At 34.4% G+C, this 19,685-nt stretch overlaps 2 long non-coding RNA genes across 2 annotated transcripts in view; one reads left to right on the top strand and one right to left on the bottom strand.

The window, feature by feature from the left end:
- Positions 1-1,820: 1,820 nt before the first annotated feature.
- LOC141553981 (uncharacterized) overlaps positions 1,821-19,685 on the bottom strand; it is a 31,118-nt gene continuing 13,253 nt past the window's right edge. Inside the window, exons 2-3 of the long non-coding RNA XR_012485747.1 lie at positions 15,465-15,499; positions 1,821-1,835 (exon numbers count right to left, since the gene is read on the bottom strand). This is a non-coding gene — a long non-coding RNA (uncharacterized LOC141553981). The remainder of the gene's footprint in view (positions 1,836-15,464; positions 15,500-19,685) is intronic.
- The window catches only part of LOC141553976 (uncharacterized), a 198,456-nt gene continuing 189,614 nt past the window's right edge, over positions 10,844-19,685 (top strand). Inside the window, exon 1 of the long non-coding RNA XR_012485744.1 lies at positions 10,844-11,104. This is a non-coding gene — a long non-coding RNA (uncharacterized LOC141553976). The remainder of the gene's footprint in view (positions 11,105-19,685) is intronic.

Genomic DNA, 19,685 nt, shown 5'->3' with positions numbered 1-19,685 from the left:
ATTATTTCCCCAGCTGGACGAACGAAGGGGACACTCACTGCTTCGCGAAAGGGGCAAGAACTTCAGCCACTGGATAATACACCATTGAAAAAGGAGGGACTCAATTTCCAGGAGAACCCTTCTTCCCCGGTTCTCTTCTGAAGCTTAAAGTGCATTATAGAGACTCCCTTTCAAATTTAAGTATCTATCCAGTACTAGGAATCTGTCAGATTTCTGGTTGTTCCGTTTTGGGAATGAAGTTTCCCTGAGATCTTTTCTGACCCAGTTGCTCTCATACAAGCCGCCAAATCGTCATGCTCGGAACACCCCAACTTGCTTTCCTCTCTTACACCCCTTTGCAACAAACACCTAGTATGACGCCAGATACTCTTTATTTTAAACTTCAGAAGTGAGGTGAAAATCAGTTGAACTTCCCTTCCTCCTCCCTCATCACCCCGCCACTACTAACACCATTACTACTCCCTCCACACACTCATAAACACTCTTTATCCTAACTAGAGAGATTATAAAGGTACCCAGTTCGAATGTTTCTCATTGTCTCCAGTTATCTAAAAGGCGGGGAAAATTGCAGTTAAATCCTTTTTATTATTATTTTAATTGCCCTTCCTCCAAGCAAACCTTTGGAGAAATAAAAAAAGAAAATTGCTACTTCAGAAAGTTGCAGAGGTTGTTTTTATTTATTTATTTAAAAGTTAATCCCCTCGACAAGTGCACGTTTGTAAATGAATAAATTTGGAAATCTATGAAAATTAAGAAAAACATAGAAATCCCCTACCAGATTTAACAACTGATTTTTATCTACTGTTTTATACTCTTCTATTATCCACCTAAATATAAAACCCCGTGATTTCATGTAGTTTACAGAAACCACAGGCATTTGGCACTTGGTCTAGTGCTTTATTCCAATGCGTTCATGAATTGGCAACTTGGCTTCCTATGAAGACCTCTAAATACATATTTGAGTCCTGAGGAAAAAAAAAAAATCCACACCAAACCACAGTTAAATTTATTGCATTCGATTTTTAAATGCAGTTTTTTTTAAAAATGGGATGAAACATCCCCCGCAGCTACCTTAGCTCCCATAACTAAGAATCCTGATATTTCGAAGGATATCTCGCAATAAAATCTATGCGCTCCCAGGAATAATAATCAACATAGAATTTCTGTCTTTGATATTTTCAATGAACAATGTTTTCATTACAATCTTGTTAACATGGTTGCTTAATTCAAGACACGTCAGAAGAGAAAAATGACACCGAACAAGGTCTTTTCTCTAAAAAAGAAAATAACAGTTCTCTGCTAAGAATACGTCGGCGTTGTGGAAATATCCTTGCTACCTTATTCTTTCCAAGAAGTTTTTATTTTTAATTTTTATTTGCTTTATTAAATTTCACGTGTCTAGATTTACTGTAAGTTTGTCTTGAGTTTATTTATGTACGAAAATTTAGAAATACCTATAGAGCGCTACTAATCTAACAAACTATTGTATACCTGGCTAGCTATATTATATCTAGATCTATATAGATATATTGTCTTCCTTTTTTTTTTTCCCATTCCAAACTTGCTTGTGTTTAAAATACTATTGTTGGATTATATTGAAATGCCTCATATTTGAAACTTACCTAATGCCCGCACTTTAGATTTGGGTAATGGCGTTCATATGTATGCTGTCTGGGGAAATATTGAACCACAGATTTATTGGCGCAGCCTATATGACATCTGTCCTTTTCTTTTCCACTCAAACCTTCATTCGTAGAATTGTATGCACATCCATGTCTGTAAACACGTCTGTGCTGGAACATCTTCCTTCTTTCATTTTTGTTGGGCAAACGCAGCTGCAAAGGACAAAAGTAAGTGGAAAACGATGAAGCAAAATCTCAAATTTTACAGCTCTGCCATAATTTCAAGTTTCTCTTTATTCCCCTCCTCCTCCTACCATTAGCCACCCCTCTGCCCATGTGTATAACCACGTGTGAGAGGCTGCATCACAGAAACCTATCGCGTTTCTTCCATGGGCTGGATTTATTTTTATTTATTTATTTTTTAAACCAGGAAACGGGGGGGGGGGGAGGGAAGAAGAAGAAAGAAAGAAAGAAAGAAAGGGGAAAAAAAAGCGCAGAGAAGAAGAAAAGCCGGGAGCGAGCGAGTCTGAACTCGAAAAAGACCGAGACGCCTAGGCTCTGCTCCGAGCTTCATGGATTGCCTGCAGTCTGAACCTTGTGGTCCTTAGAGGAGAAACTGGGCTGGCTGACAGTACAAAGTCTGCTAAAAATCCAGCCAACCTAGCTAAATTAAGATTAAGAAGCTAGATTTCCACCAGATTAAAGGCTAAATCAACAAAAGAACACTCCTACCTGAAGTGGCTTTTGCTCAACTATCTGAGCATGGCTCAAGCTATTTCATGGTACTTTGCCACGCAGGACCAAAGCAATTCGTCCCACCTTAGCCATATAGCCGAATCCCTCAGGCGTCTTTAACTCCCCTTGATAAACTCGCTCCCCAGTTCTCCAGAACAAACTCTCTCCTCTACCCTATCTATACTCTCAGGCTGACCCAGCTCAATTTTCACATCAAATAGTCTATTCAGTTTTGATCCAGGCTGCTACATTCCTGATTTCCCAGTGATGTTTCCTGAACACCAATAACCTCATTTAAACGCAAACGGATTGATCTCGCTATATATTTCTGCCTCCAAATTTAATTGGAACTTGGGCTTGCAAGAATTCCTGTGCCCTTGGCCTCAGTTCCAAATAAGCCTTGTATACACAGAATTAAGATAACCAAAAGAAGTCCTGCCTCCTTTGGCTCTGAATAGATCTCAATGCATATATAAATTTACAAAGTTGCTACAGTGCAGCTCCATTAAAATTTTGACTGGTGGGCCAGTAAAGACAATTTAGATGATTTCAAAGATTAAAAATTGTTGTTGGTGATTGCAATACAGACACTGAACTGGGTATAGGAATCAGATACAGCCTTTCATGGTCATGGACTATTAAAAAAAGTGTGACATTCTTCAGGAAAAAAAAATATTTTTGCACCATTTCATATTTAGTTTTCTTTTATCTACTTGGACCAGCTGAGAGTTATTTAATAGGATTCAAGCTTTCCCTCAATATATAAACAAATCTCCCAAGATTTAAAAGGCCACACAGCCAGCATTTGAAACCTGGGCAAATCAATAGGATGTATAGTTGAATCATAAATGTGTAGGGCATTAAAAATCGAGTAGTGAAGAAACATTTCAAAGTAGAATGGCAATCATCTGTCAATATGTAGTGAGTTTTGAAATGTTTTTCATGTCAAGTTTAGCCAATTTCCCCCTCTCCCACAAACCGTACTTACAAATATAAGAGTGAATTTAGGCAAGACTTGAAAACTTACTATAATGCTTAGAACAAATTTTTTAAATTATCCCAAAATGATTTTTAAAAGCCTGCTGTGATGTCAGCAATGTTAAGCCTTAAAGGTGAAACATTTGTTTAATGAAAGAGAGAATCCATAATTGCAATAAGAAAGGGCTTCAATGAAGAAAACCAAATACAGAATCCTACACACCTCCCTCAAAAAAAAAAAAAAAAAGAAACCACCTCTTTTCCTTTCTGCAAAGTAACAGAGTCAATAAAATAGCAAATTCAAAAACCAATAAATTTAGGACCAAAAATGGCTTCAAAATTCTTGCATACTAGACAATCATCAAAATGATTACATTGAATTGACAATATTTTTATGATCATGCTCAGTATATTCCATTTTGTGCTACTTAGTCACAACACACATTTTTGGTATTCTCCCATGGTTATTTAAAATGAGAAGGTATTTAAGTTGGCATATATCACATTTAATATGCATTATCCACTTTTAGGACTATTATTAATATGTCTTGTTTGCCAACAGAGGATGAATGCTGAATATAAATGGGCTCTAGTAAATAATCTATGGCTTATTATTTAAGTGTTTTCTTCCATTTCAATTTTTAAAATGGAAGCAGAATGAACTGTCCATAATGATTTTTGAATCACTAGATGGGAGCAATGAAAAAGAATTTTACAAGTAAATGAAATTTATGAACTAAACCACTCATCAAAAATAATCTCTGTTATATCCCAAAAAACTTGGATAGGAAATAACAAAATGAGATCCAACTTAGATAAGTACAAAATAATATGTCTGGGGAGACATAATCTAAGAGTACCCATACATGAGTTCCTTCATGAGCAAAACTATGTCCTTCAAAATGGCTGGCTATTAAGGTTTACTTAAGGAGTATATGTGTTGTCCCCTGCGCAGCAAAACTAAGAAAACAATAAATTGTAAAGATGAATAACTTTTTTTTTTTTTTTTTAGTTGCACCTACATCTTTATCCTTGTAAGAAAGTGGGGGGAGGGGTGTGATTCCCTAGTGGTAATGATGAGTGAATTGGATGCTTGCTATGTGATATGGCAGGAATTATAAAGATTGACCAATTCTGTGCCCTTTGTGGTTGCAAACATATGACTCACAAATATGTAGGAAGGTGACAGTGATTTGCAGAAGACATTGACTGGATTGCATCTATTTACTTGGTACTGGGTACCTCAGCATTGGATACGGGTACAAATAGAACATCTTGTATTATAAGGTTTCCAAAATGTCATGCATTTATTATCTCTTTGATCTTCACACTAACCCAATCAGGAAAATATGGTAGGTATTATTATTCCTATTTTAGATGTGGGAAATGAGGCCCAAGAGATTTGAGACCTAACCATGAGCCAACAGGTAAGATCAGAATGTGGAATTCAGATTCTGTGTATAGCACTATTCCCTCCACACTACATTCTCTCTTTTTGGCAGAAACTAGAAAAAGAATCATCTAGGAGCTTTGGGAATTGATTACCTCTGAAAAATGGCAAAAGGATATGACAAAAACAAGATAACCAGACTTAATATTGCTTCTTGGAGAATTTATATAACTATTTCAAGGTGTCATGGGAGAGGGACTGGAAGGCTGAGATGAAAGAAAACAAAGGAAAATTTAAGTTGGATTTAATTCAGAAAATGGTACAATTGAATAAATTTGGAAGATGCAAGGAAACAATCAATGAGGATTCCTTATGGAATGATTTGAAGCTAAAATTGTAAATATTTTAAAATATATGCATACCTTATAGCAATAAGATAGAAAATGAGAGACATATAGGTATTAGCTCTTACTTGTAGTTGAAGGATGAGCAAAAGAGAGGGAAATCTTCTCAAATTTTTTTTATTAGAAACAAAGTATAAATACATAAAAATAAAATTCCCCTATTCTTTTTCCTTCAGTTTCCTCTGACCAATGAAACTCATCCAAATCCCCTTTATGTGAATGTGTTATTGCCCTTTGTATTTATATTCTATTTAACTTAGATTTTTCAGTAAAGGCAAACTGCTATTTACTAATAATATTTAATAAAAATGTTTCAGAGATTCCTGTTCCAAACATCTGATGTAAATGTCAAAATTTATGAGTCAAATAATAGCCTAATTCCTGTCAGATGAACAACCGTTCCCCCCCCCCCTACACCAAGCACTTTTAAAGGTGGCAATAGAGAGGGTATTAATTTTCAAGTTACAGGATACTCTAGTGTGCTGAGCAGTGCTGAAAGTAGAACACAAAAGTACCATTTAGTTTACTACAACTGACTTATAAGCTACTAGATAACAGGAACCATGTCTGTAGTATTATCTTTGCATAGTACCTATTGTAACATGCTTTATAAATGCTCTCAATAAACACTTTTCAATATTGTTAACTATAATAGTGGCATTTGATTACAGTAAAAAAAAAAATTTATACTCCTTCCTAAGCATTAAATTTATAAACAGGGAGTAATTTAGCTAAGAAGGGGAGAGAGAAAATAAATTCCAATGTGTTTTAAGATATCTTGGTGAGCAGTTAAAATGTTATTTGTGTTAGATAAAAACCAAAGCATTAAAAGGTATTTCTGGGAAGCCATTAAATTACTTTTGGGAAGTTGTCTTCATTTTAAATAAGTTCTATTCTATTATAAATAATATTATAGAATAGGGGCATCTAGGTAGCCCAGTAACCCAAGCCACTGGCCTTGGAATCAGAAAGATTTGAGTTGAAATCAAATTTAGTTTTAGATTCTTCCTACCTTTATGAATCTGGCCAAGTCACTTAAGTCCTGTCTGCCTCAGTTTCCTCATCTGTAAATAAGGCCTCCACAGGGTTGTTGTGAGAATCAAATGAGATAATATATATAAAACACTTTGCAAAGCAAAAAGCACTATATACATATTTGCAATTATTCTCTTCCATGAGAATAATATTCTTCATTTCCATGAGAAAATAATCCCATCAGAGGATAAAACAAAAGTGTGGACACATTTATGCATTTGAAGTTTGTTCTTTTAAATAAGGTGTAGTGTGATGTAGCATATTTGTATGTGTGTTATGTTTATGTTTCTGTGTTCATTCTTGCTCTGCATGTAGGCCAATTTCAGCCCTAGAAGAACAACAGAACTTGTGTTAACTTGTGGCCTTTGAATTTTTTGGATTTGGATTTGCAGAGGTCTGAAGTTCTAAATGTACACTTCTGGCACATGTGTTCCCTGTTTATGCCATAAGTCCATGTATAACTCTACACTTAAGTAGTTTTGAGCCTTCCATGAGCCTGTCCAATTTGCAACAGACTTTTTAGTCATTTCTTTACTGTGCATAATATAGATCATTATGGCAGCTAGGATTAGCATTTTATGATGCACAAACAGCTGGATGTTTCTGAGTTTAATATAAAGTAACTGACATAATATTAACATACTTAACTTATGCCTTTGCTAGAAATACACTGAGAAATTTTATATACACATATTATGCATGCTTACAAAAATATAAATACACAAACATTTTATGTGAATAGTCAGAATGTATATTTATGTCAAATTTCAATGCATTGCTTTTAACTTTGTTCTCTTTTGCATGACATACACATACTAGAAATATTTGATGACTAAAATATTTCATTACAAAGTTGATGTCACTAATATGAAAATATCTAAAATATATATTTATTTTAAAATGCACAGATAAGAATAATGCATTTAGATATTATAGATTTCTGTTCCAGGAAGTGTCATCAATCCTCATTGTATATCCAAGACTGATGTTGAATTTGGATTTCTGATTTTGTTGAAAGATATGTAAAAACCTCAAGTAGTCAGACAGCTCCCTATTGGCTATGCATCTGAGAAGGCTCTAGAGGATTGTTTACTCAAGCAAGTGTCTGCAATGAATTATGCTCAGTAAATTGGCTTCTTATACTTCTGTTTCATAAAGAGAATATGAAGAATTTGTATATTGTGCTAGGAAGCTCTGATTTTTCCCTAACTATTAGTAAAAAGGTTTTACTATATGTCTATATATGTGTGGGCATAGCCACACACACATACATATGTATACACATATATAATGTATATGTATATCTACACATGAAACACATACATATATATCTTGTGTATATGCACAATACATGTGTGTTCTATAAACTATATATGTGATCTCTATATTTATATATGCACATATATATGCATAGAGACATATATACACAAAGAGACAAAGAGAAATATAAACATACAAAGACAGAGAGAGAAATCGAGGCAGGAGGACTATGTGTATAAAGAAAGAGAAAGAAACAGAGACAGTGACAGTGACAGAGAGAAAGAGAGAGGAGGAGAGAGAGAGAGATTAAGATTTTATGTTTCTGGAGAAGTTAAATGATTTACCTTTTATATTCCTTAAGATGTATAAATTCTGGGGGGGGTTTTCAGATTTTTTAAAGCCAAGTAAATTTCCTTCCCTAATGTTTCAGACACTATAGTAATCTCTGGGAATACAGAGAAAAACAAAAGGCAAAGCAAAAACCAGTCCCTGCCCTCAGTAAGTATTCTGTTATAGCATTTGTATGATACCCACTACCCCCAAAAAAAGTTGTTTGACCTCCCAACCTTCTAGTGCTCCAGGCAACTGTAAAAAGCTAAAGTTGTAGAACAGGCATCAATCTTTTTGTTGGTGGAGTTCCCTTTAGAAATGAAAACACAAATCCTAGACCTGACTCCACTATAAAGATTATTAACAAAAGTAGTTAACTAGATTTTCTGAAACAAAAAGAAAAATCAAAAGAGCAGGAACTGCACAAGCAATAATACAAAGAAAGGATTTTATGCTGATGCTAAATTACAAAGACTGGATAAATGATTCTTAGAATTAGCAGAGGGAATCAGTTTTATCCATATCACCTTGTGCCACCATCACCAGCAATCCCCAGTGTTTTGCACATGATAGGTTAGTAAATTTTGCTTTAATTCTGATTTCTAAATCAAATCATTAAATCTAAATCTAAATCATTAGAATGTGAGTTCCTTGGGGGCAGCAGTTATCTTGTCTTTTTTCCTCCTTTCCATTCCCAGCATTTACTACAATGTCTTGCAAATAGTTGCTTAATCGTTGTTTATGGAAGAGACATTGTGCTATGATAGATAGAGATGTCTGAGATTGGATTTGAACTCAGGTCTAATTTAGAACCTATAATCTATTCAGTGTGACACCTAGCTACCCCAGTTAGACTTTCCAAATGAGTTGAGTATTTTGTTTTCAGGATATTAGACTAGGCAACCACTTTTTTTTTTTTTTTTTTTTTTTTTTTTTTTTTTTTAAGAAACTCTGTAGTACTGAAGGACCTGAGTATAAATGCTACTTCTTAACACCTCTTAGCTGTATGACCTTGGCCAAGTCATTTAATCTCAATTGGCTCACTCATAAAAAGAAGATACTCTTTCTCTTGATTACCAGTCCCAATTTTAACCTGCACTTTACTACCTTAGCTTTTGTCTTTATGTCCTTCTTGGCAAGAATGACTGATTCCCCCACCTCAGGTACATTCATTGTAAAACTGTTTTTTCTCTTTCAGCACAAACTCAAATACCTCTCCTTCCCCCACCTTTATGAAGTCCTCCTTATCTTTCCAACTTTATATTGAAGGGGGTGGACAGAAATAAAAAATGAAAGATACCAACTGTGTGCAAACTATGACATCAAAATCAAATGATAGATATGGCAAATATCTCAATATGTAAACAAGAGATTATGAACTAATTGGGTAATACACTTTCCCAAAACTGTTTTCAACTTTGCCTCTACAAGAAATTGTCCTTAGCCAACATCAACAATAGCTTTTGGCAGGTATCTCTGGATGAGCCTGAACAACTATCAAATATAGCACATACAATTTAGCACAAGTTTTATATGTTTTTTACTCTATTTCATGTTTTTTTTTTAAAAAAAAAAAATCTCTCAAATCATTTAAGATCCTTAAAGACAAGAGAAAGGTTTAATCTTCCCTACCCTCCCCCCAAGCCCAAATGCTCAAAAATGCTGACAATACCCAACAGGGGCTCAATATATACATTGATTGATGCATATAAACGGATTTTGGTCTATAAATAAAGTGATAAATCTGGAATTAAGATAATTTAAATTTATATTTGAATATTTACATTTTGAATTTTCAATGGGGAAGACATCTTCCTGAGTTCAAATCTGATCTCAGACACTTACTAGTTGTATGAAACTGGATAAATCCAATTTGCCTCAGTTTTCTCATCTGAAAAATGAGCTAGAGAAGGAAATGGTAAGCCTTTATTTCAGTATCTTTGCCAGGGAAACTTCAAATGGAGTCATGAAGAGTTAGACATGACTGAAAAAAGGACTGAACAAAATTTGGCTACCATCACAACCATTTGTTAAGTATGTGACCATGCACAAGTCACTTAACCCTTACTTTCAGTTTTCTCCTCTGCAAAATGAGTGGCACCAGTTATGGCACTGACGTTAAATGGTTATATTGAGTCATGAAATAAAGTCTCTGAAGGGACAGAGATGTACCTATGGATTCATTTATATAGGGAATTACTCATTGAAGAAAATGTTTCTACCAATACAAGTCATTACCTTCTTTGCAGTTTAAAGCCTAGAAGTTGGCTGTATTGACTAAGTCCTTGAATTGTTTGCCCTCTTTGCCTCTCTACAGAAATCTTAGTAAACATCAAGCTATTATATAAATCTGAGTGATAATTATTCACACAGAGCTAATTGAATGGCTGTGTAACTGGGTGCCCATCCCTTTCCTCTTTTCCTCTCACTTTCCATGTCTAGGTGACAGTGGAAAATGTTTGAAAGGGAGATTAGTTCAGAATGAACATATAAGCCGTATTCAATGCAGCTTCTACATATGTGCAAGGATTTATTTTACACAAATAAATCCACGGGGTATTTGCATAGCTGTCTGTACTCCCCAGTGAAAACAAGGGATGAACATAAGAAATTCAGAAATCTTTGCTTACAGTGTAGGAACAAGCAACTATTATTTTTGGTCAAATACATCCCTTCTTTAAAAATTTATCTGCAAAAAACCGTACCTCCTTCTTTAACTTCCTCACACCTCATTCCCCTAAATTCCCCAGACCTGTACAAGAAGCAGCATCCCGCCGAACCTCCCTTTTGTCTCCAGAACTACCTTTATACCCTTCTGATTTTAATATAGGAAACTCAGGAAGGCCAACGGCGTTCTGGGACTTCCCCTCGGCAAGGGTGGGCAAGAGGCCCGGAGCGGGATAGCGCGCTGTGCCCGCAGCTGCTGCAGTGTTGGGAGCGCTCCGGGAGCCTGGCCTGGGGAGGAGGCTGGGAGAGAGGGAGAGAGTGGGAGGGAAGAAAGGAGGGAGGTGGGTGAGGTATCGCCTCGCTGTCGCTTATTGCTGTGGTTGCTGCGCACTCCAGGGCATCTCACCAGCTTTATTATTTTTTTTTCCCCCTTTATTTCAAGAGGCACTAGAGGTGTGTCTATGTGTTGTTACTGTATTTTTAATTTTTTTTTTTTTTAAAGAAAGTAAAAGAGACAAAAGAAAAAGAAAGGAACTATAGATTCGTATTTCTGGAAACTGGTATACAGACAAAACTCCTTCCAGCGCCGCTTGTCCCTATCAGTTTACTCTTTGGGTTTTATTTTGGAACAACTGGTTTTTCACCCCTGCCTCATCGAGAAGCAGGCCCGAAGTTTTGAACAAGTAAGTCAAGTCTTTAGTTCCCTTTCCTCCTCCTCCTCCTCCTCCTCCTCCTCCTCCTCCTCCTCCTCCTCCTCCTCCTCCTCCTCCTCCTCCTCCTCCTCCTCCTCCTCCTCCTCCTCCTCCTCCTCCTCCTCCTCCTCCTCCTCCTCCTCCTCCTCCTCCTCCTCCTCCTCCTCCTTCTCCTCCTCCTCCTCCTCCTCCTCCTCCTCCTCCTCCTCCTCCTCCTCCTCCTCCCCCCCTCTTCTAATTCTCCTTTCTTCTTCCTTCTTCTCTTTCTCTCCTTTTCTCCCCCTCCTCTCCTGACCTTCCCACATTCACACAGTGGCTTCACCAGCCACTAGCCACCAGACACCATGCACCACTTCAGCCCGGCTTAAGCGTAGAACGTTCCCTGACCTTTCGCGTTGCCTTAGCCTCCCTTTTCGTTATGGTGATGAGGAGACTTTGTTGTGAAATTAAATCTGACCCTTTAGCTCTGAGACAGCTGCAGAGAGCCCTGAGCTGCCTTGGGCTGGGGCTCCCCTGGAGAGGGACTGCAATCCTTGCTGGGAGTTAGGACTAGCAGGAGAGGCGGAGAATCCGACCCGGAACTCCAAAAATGGGGTTCACAGTCTTCAGAGAAGGACTGGAAATATCCATTGATGGGGATTGGTAATCTAGTCCTAAAGTAGAGGGAAAAAAATCAGGACACATATACATAATCCCATATGTGTATTTATGTGTATAAAAGATATGTGTACATAACAATTATACATACTTGCCTATGATATATATTCATATACATACATATATACACAGATATTACAAACATATGTTTTTATATATGTGTGTTTTACTTATAAATGTATATATATAAATATATGTGTATGTATGTTTTGAGAAAGGGAGAGCTAGAGAGAGAGAGAGAGAGAGAGAGAGAGAGAGAGAGACTGGCCTCTCTCAAAGTTCCTGTCTAAGTTTCTGTTGATTTTAGTTAGGCAAAATGCAAATCTGGGTAGTAAATATATGAGCACCCACGTAATATTGAGTTTGGGGGAAATATTTTTGAACTTGGGGGAAAAAAGTTCAATGTCATCTATCACTTGCCTACCACCACCCCACCCCACCCCCACTGTAGAGCATGTGTGTATGTGTCTGGGGGCTGGTTTGTTTTTCCTAGTAGAGGTGGTGACTGATTGGGACTTCTAGGAAGGGGCTGAAGTCCTCCTGGCTCTATTTGATGTTATGATTGCTGTCTTAGAAATGTGCTTGGGTTCTAAACTTGAATAATATAAAACATTCCTGTGGCTGTGAATACTAAAATATATTTCTTTTTAATTTTCCCTTCCTCCTTCATCTCCTTTGGTAAAAGTGGATGTTACAAATTAAAGAGTTTAGTTAGAAAGAGTTATGAGTAAATTTAAGGGCAAAAGGGAATTTTTTGTTTCAGATATTAGAAAAAAAATTATAAAACAAGTCAAATATTATTAATGGTATAATTTAGGGACATTACTTGAAACAGAAGGAACTGCATTAATTATAACATTATTTGTTTGGGGGGTTATTTAATTAAATATTCAATAACTTTCTTTTCTGGCAGTCTAAAAGACTAAGGCTAGTCAGAGAAATGGGGTCAGAAATCTAGGTAGTACAATAGATAAAAGTGCTTAGCCTGGAGTCAGAAAAACCTGAGTTCAAATGTGGCCTTAGATACTTACTAGCTGTTTGACCCTGGACAAGTCACTTAATCCCATTTGCCTCAGTTTCTCCAGCTGTAAAATGAGCTGGAGAAAGAAATTACTATCTTTATCAAAAAAAACCTAAAATGGAATCATAAAGAGTTGAATATGACTGAACAAGAAGTTAATAAAAAAAAAAAAACTAAGTTGATTTTATTATATACCAGATGTAATCTGTCAAAGCTTCCCCGCCCCCCAGGCAATTGGGGTTAAGTGATTTGCCCAGGGTCCCACAACTAGGAAATTTCAAATGCCCAAGGTCATATTTGAACTCAGGTCCTCCTGGCTTCAGGGCTGATTTATCAAAGTTTTTAAAAAATAATATGTATAGAATAGTTTTACATATATATGTATGTATTATATAGGTATATATATATATATATATATATATATATATATATGTATACATATATATACACCTATTTGAGTTTAATGCTAGCCATCTCTAAGGTGGGGGGAAGGGGAAAAGAGGAGGGAAGGAACCCCCCCAAAATTTGCATGATAACTTTATTATATATTTAAAAGGAGCAATAAGTTGTACATAATGGATTTTCAGTGTCATGTGCAATCATATTATTATTATATTGTTTTATTCCATAAATTAAAATATTTGTTAAAAAAAAAAAAGATATGGATAGTTTTATAAGAATATTGGGGAAAAGGTTAAAAAAAAACATAGTGAATCACAATTTAACTTAAAAATCAACACATTCCCGTTATAATATAATTCATTACGATTTACAAAGCACTTTCCTTATAACAAATGCCAGATAAAAAATACCTTCTATTATACTCCACCTCCAGGTTTTCAAATATTTTTTCTCACTGTCCCATATGCCTGAAATTCTCTCCCTCTTTAAATCAGTCTCCTGACTTCCCTGGCTTTCTTCAAGTCCTAATTAAAATGCCCACTTTTCCCAGACTTTCCTAATTCCTTTTTCATTCTAGTGTCTTCTCTCTGTTAACTATTGCCTAATTATCCTATATAGAGATTTTATATACATATTTGTTTATGTTTTCCTCATTAGATTATGAACTCTTTGAGGGCAGGGATTGTCATTTTGCTCTTCTTTATAGCCCCAACTTTTAGCACAAAACACATAGAAGGCTTACTAATAAATGCTTACTGATCAATCTCACTTTTACAGAGGGAAAAACTGAAACTCAAAAGAATTAATTATTTTTCTAAAGCTACACAGATAAAATAATAGCTAGCACTTATTGTTTTACATATTTTAACTTAATAGATTCTCACAACTGACCTATGAGGTAAGTACTATTAATATCCCCATTTTACTGATGTGGAAACTGAGACAGATTAAATGAATGGCACAGGGAGTAAGTTTTTGAAGTCATTTTTGCCCTTGGATCTTTCTGACTCTTTGTCCCTGACTTTACCTACTGGTCTACATAGCTACAGCTAAAAGATGTTCTTTCATATAATAGTGGGCAGAACCAGAGTTGAAACATCTCATTAGTTAGAAAGTCTCAAAACTTCCAAACCCAGTGTATGCTGCCTTTTCCAACAAGTAAAAAAGCAAAATAAAACATCAAATAGATTCTAGGCCTTGAATAGTAGACAGTATAAAGTGATTCTTTCATTTTACTTAAAAGGTACTGGAGTAGAGAGGCATTCTGGAATAGTAGAAAGAATATAAACTTTGGAATCAGGAACTGAGTTCAGAGCCATTCTCTGATACTACCCAGATAACATCATTTAACCTCTCTGTGCCACAGTCTGACCCTTTATAAAATAACATTAATCATATATTTACCATCTACCTGGCAGGATTGTTGTGAAAATCAAATGAGATAATATGCACAATAATTTGTAACTTGTTTTTAACAAATGCAATTGTTCTTATTTAATACAGTATCTTGAAGAGTGTAATATATTCCCAGGGAGTAATTCACACACTAGGAAAATGAACCCAAGCATAAGTTTATCAAAAAATCAGTTCAATTCAATCCATCAAATATTTGTTAAATCATTTCCTGATGAATTTGAAAGTGAAATCCATCCCATAATATTGCAAGTGAAGTTGCCAAACAATATGGTATTGCCCTGTGATTTTATCTGTAAAAGGAAAATAATCCCTCAAGCACACAAAATATTTATGAGGAATAAACACTCATTCAGCTTCCTTTTGTGAATAAAATTAGTTTTGATGTACTAGCAACTGACCAATATGAGTCATTGTTATGGATGTAAGACAGATTTTTACAATCTCCAGAGAATTTTAAAAGATAATTGAAGGAGAATGGATGTTCTGGTCATGTGAAGACAAAAGATAATGGTGGCTATTTTATTGGTTTCATGACAGGAGAAAAGGAAAAACACTTCTAGGACATTTAGTGAACATTTTGAGGTGAACTTGAGAGAACATCCATCAAATCACCTAGGACAGGCAGACATGGATGAGTTGTGATTTTAACACTGAGAAGAATGATATGACAAGTCTATTTGAATATTTGAGCATCTAATCCAATGTGGAATGCTGAGCCTGTCATGTAGTGATGCTTACAAAAAAAAAAAAAAAAATTGATCATTTGTTTTAGCTTGTCTTCATAGTCATTCACCATTAGAGCTGAATATTTCTGAAATCTAATTTCCTTGATTTAAATGTATGGGTGTGGATTACCTTAGTTGATAAATTCTTTATTCTCAATGTTTTAGCTGCATGAGAGAAAAGAGTAAAAAATTTAAACAAAGATCCATTTTAATGACATCTTAATATTATAGAGAGAACCAAACAACTTTAATATCATGTAACAAATGGAGTGATGAGTATCTATCCTTGTCCGTATTTTGAATAAATTATCAGTCTTCAAAAGAGAGGATTAACAAGTTCAATGGCACAGAATACCAGACATGGAGGCAGGGAGTTCTAGGTTCAAATCTTTCCTCAAATAGTTACTGCTTGATCTTGGGCAAGTCATTTAAACTTTATATGCCTCAGTTTTCTCTTCTGGAAATAGAGATAAAACATCAACCTCCCAAACTCCTTGTTGTGAAGATCAAATGGCATATGTGTAGAGCTCTTGACAAACTTTAAAGCACTACATAAATTCTAGCTATAGTTATTGTTGTTGTTACACTTCTTGAATTCTAACATGGCCTTGGAAAAGGATATAATATAAATATAGATTCCATTATCTTTCTTTCATTCTCTGGACAAAATATCCTAACACTGAATATTGTTACCTTTAATTGAAGGCTTTTCTAAAAAATAATTCACTTTGAAAAAATTATTTCATTTTTAATTTATCTAAGTTCATTTTTAAAAGAAGATTGCATATGAAACTTCAAATATATACTATTTGCTAATCCTTTTAAATATAAAATAAAAGTTTTCATGTATATTTTCCTCTTCTTTCCCCTTATCCCATTACCATTAGGCCCATATAAGCATATATACACATATACATATACATATGTGTATATACACATATGCACATATACATGTATATAATCATTCTATATATGTTGATTTATCAGTTCTTTGGGTGGAGGTAGAGTGTTCCTTCATATGTCCTTTTTAGTTAATTTGGGTGTTTATAATAGCCAAATGACTTAGTTGCTCAAAGTTGTTCTTAAAACAACATTGCAATTACCGTAGGCAATGTTCTTTTGATTTTACTCATTCACTCTTCATTGTTTCATGCAAGTCTATCCATGTTTTCCTAAGATCATAAAGCTCATTACTTCTTATGTCAGAGTAGTAATCCATTACAATTTTATGCCACTTGTTTAACTATTCTCCAATTGATGGTAGTCCTTGAAATTTCCAGGTCTTTATTAGTATTTCTGGGTCAAATAGTTTTATCACTACTAGGACATAATTCTAGATTGCTCTTGAAGATGATTAGATCAATTCACAATTCCACCAATGAATTAGTATGCCAATTTTCCCACATCTCTTCCAACATTTTTTATTTTCCTCTTCAATCATTTTAGCAAATCTGATAGATGTCAAATGATGTATCAAAGTTGTTTTAATTTCTACTTCTCTAATCAATAATGATTTACTTTTGAATCAATGGAGTATTCTCAGTGGTCCAAGTCACTATTTACTATTATTACCTAATATATGCATAATAAAAAACTTAATGAATTAATTAATCAGTAATTAATCACATTCAGCATCCAAAGCAGAATTTTATATATGCATTGAAAGTATAATTTTGTTAACAAAATTATCTCTTTGATGCCAAAAAATACTTCCAGATCATTAATCATATATTTAGGGAAATGATTTTTTTTTTAAATTTTAAGCCACTATCTTGTAGTATACAAAAATATATATTAAGAGTACTTGGGCCCTAAGTAGCAGTATCATTTTTTGGGCCCAAGGGACCAGGGGCCATTTCTAGCTAAATAACAGAGTGTGACCACACATCTCCATGGATCACAATACTTTGAAAGTATCCAAAACTTTAAAATATCTAGAAGTAGCTCCAAAAACAGCAGCAAGAAAAAGCTTGAGACAGTGCCTCTCTCAACCCTCCCAAGAAACAGACCCCAATTTTAATATAAAATTAAAAATCAAGAAGTAGCCTGGAAAAATAAACAAATGACATAAAACACTACTATGGTGACAGGGAAGATCAATATACATAAACAGAAGAAGGCAATAATGTCAAAATAGCTTAGGCTCAAAGAAAAATGTGAATTGGACACAAGGTTGGCTAGATTTACTGGAAGAGCTAAAAATTATTTAAAATTTAAATAAGAATGTTGGAGGAATAGTAATATTGTTCTAAAAATAACTTATAGTGACTAAGTCATTCTAAGTATTAAAAATACTCAAATCAACTACAATGGACTCATGAATAAGTATGCTATCCACAGAATTGATAAGTAAATATATAATATTTTATATGTATGCACAAAATATATATGCACATGAATGTACACATACATAAACACATATTGTACCTATTTCTGATGAAAAGCCCAGAACTGAATAATAAATTATTTTTCAAATGAAAAATATGAGAAATTATAAGGGACAAAATAAGGTTAAACTAGTATTTTCTTATAAGGGAAAATGATACATATAAGAATTTTATTGATGTAGAGAAATTTAGAAGGACTATACAATCGAAGGAAGACATGGGAGTGAGTACATTAAGTTGAGATGACCTGAAAATAATAGATGAGTGAGAAAGATGAACAGGAAAGAGGGGAAAGAAAGAGGAAGAATGGAGAAAATTTTCTCACATGAGAAAAATGTATAAAGAAGAGCTTTTATAGTGGAGAGGAAAGTGTTGAGAATAATTTTCATCTGAATTGTTGTTTCATATGTATTGTGTGTGTATACATATATGCATATATATATATGCACACACATACATAGTATATACACTAAATTTGGCAGAGAAATACAGCTTATATAGCAGGAAAGTAAAAGGGGAAGGAGATAAGAAAAGAGGGGAAGTAAAAAAAGGGAAAGTAGATTAATCCAGGCACTGATCAGAAGCAAATTGAGTTTTGAGGAAGTACTGAATAAAAAGAAAGAGAAAGAAAGAAGGCTAACAGAAGAAAATACAATGAAGGAAAGACAGTAAGTAAACTATGAATATGAAAGAAATGAACTTACCCATGAAAGAAAAGCAGAAAGCAGAATGGATTAGAAAACAGAATCCAACAATATGTTGTTGACAAGAAACACATTTGAAACAGAGACACAAAGAGTTAAAATAAAGGGGTGTAGCAGAATCTTATGCTTCAGCTGAAGTGAAACAGGCAGGTGTAGCAATCACAATCTCAGACAAAGCAAAAAAAAAATAGATCTAATTAAAAAGAAAGGAGATGTAGTGAAACTACATCTTGTTATAAGGCACTGTAGGCAATGAAGTGATATAATATGTATACACACTAAAAACCATAGTATCCAAGTTCTTCAACAAAAAAATTTAATTAATTACAGGATGAAGGACCTCAGCTTTCCCCTCCCAGAGTCTAATAAAGCTAACCATAAAATCAACAAGAAAGAATTTAAAGAAATGAATGGAATTTTAGAAAAGCTAAATATGATAAACCTATGAAGAAAATTGAATGGGAGTAGAAAGAAGTATATCTGTTTCTCAACTATAAATGACATCTTCATGTTCTGGGGCAAAAAAAATGCAGAAAAGCAGAAATATTAAAGGCATTCCTTTCATTTCATAAAACTATAAAATTACATTTAATAAAAGGTCATGGAAACCTAATTGAAAACTTAAAAATCTAATCCTAAAGAATGAATGGGGCAAAGAAAAAATCATATATTCAATAATTTAATTAAAGAAAATGATAACTATGAGAAAACAAAACAAAATTTGTAGGATGCAGTCAAAACAGTACTTGGAACAATACATTTCTTTTTTTTAATTTTTAAAAATTTTTAATTTTTTATTAAAGCTTTTTATTTTCACAACATATGCATGGATAATTTTTCAACATTAACCCTTGCAAAACCTTGTGTTCCAATTTTTCCTTCCCTTCCCCCATCCTTCCCCTAGATGGCATGTAATTCAATATATGTTAAATATAGTAAAAATATATGTTAAATCCAGTATATGCATACATATTTATATAATTATCTTGCTGCACAAGAAAAACCAAATAAAAAAGGAAAAGAATGAGAAAGAAAATAAAATGCAAACAAACAATAACAAAAAGAGTGAAAATGCTATGTTGTGATCCATCCTCAGTTCCCGCAATCCTCTCTCTGGATATAGATGGCTCTCTTCATCACAAAATCATTGGAACTGGCCGGAATCATGTCATTGTTGAAGAGTCACTTTCATCAGAATTGATCATGGTATAATCTTGTTGCTGTGATGATCTGATTCTGCTCATTTCACTTATTAGTTCC

This window comes from Sminthopsis crassicaudata, chromosome 1 (assembly GCF_048593235.1).
Source record: "Sminthopsis crassicaudata isolate SCR6 chromosome 1, ASM4859323v1, whole genome shotgun sequence".
In the NCBI taxonomy this organism is placed as follows: Eukaryota; Metazoa; Chordata; class Mammalia; order Dasyuromorphia; family Dasyuridae; genus Sminthopsis; species Sminthopsis crassicaudata.
This window is presented reverse-complemented; position numbering and strand designations above follow the sequence as displayed.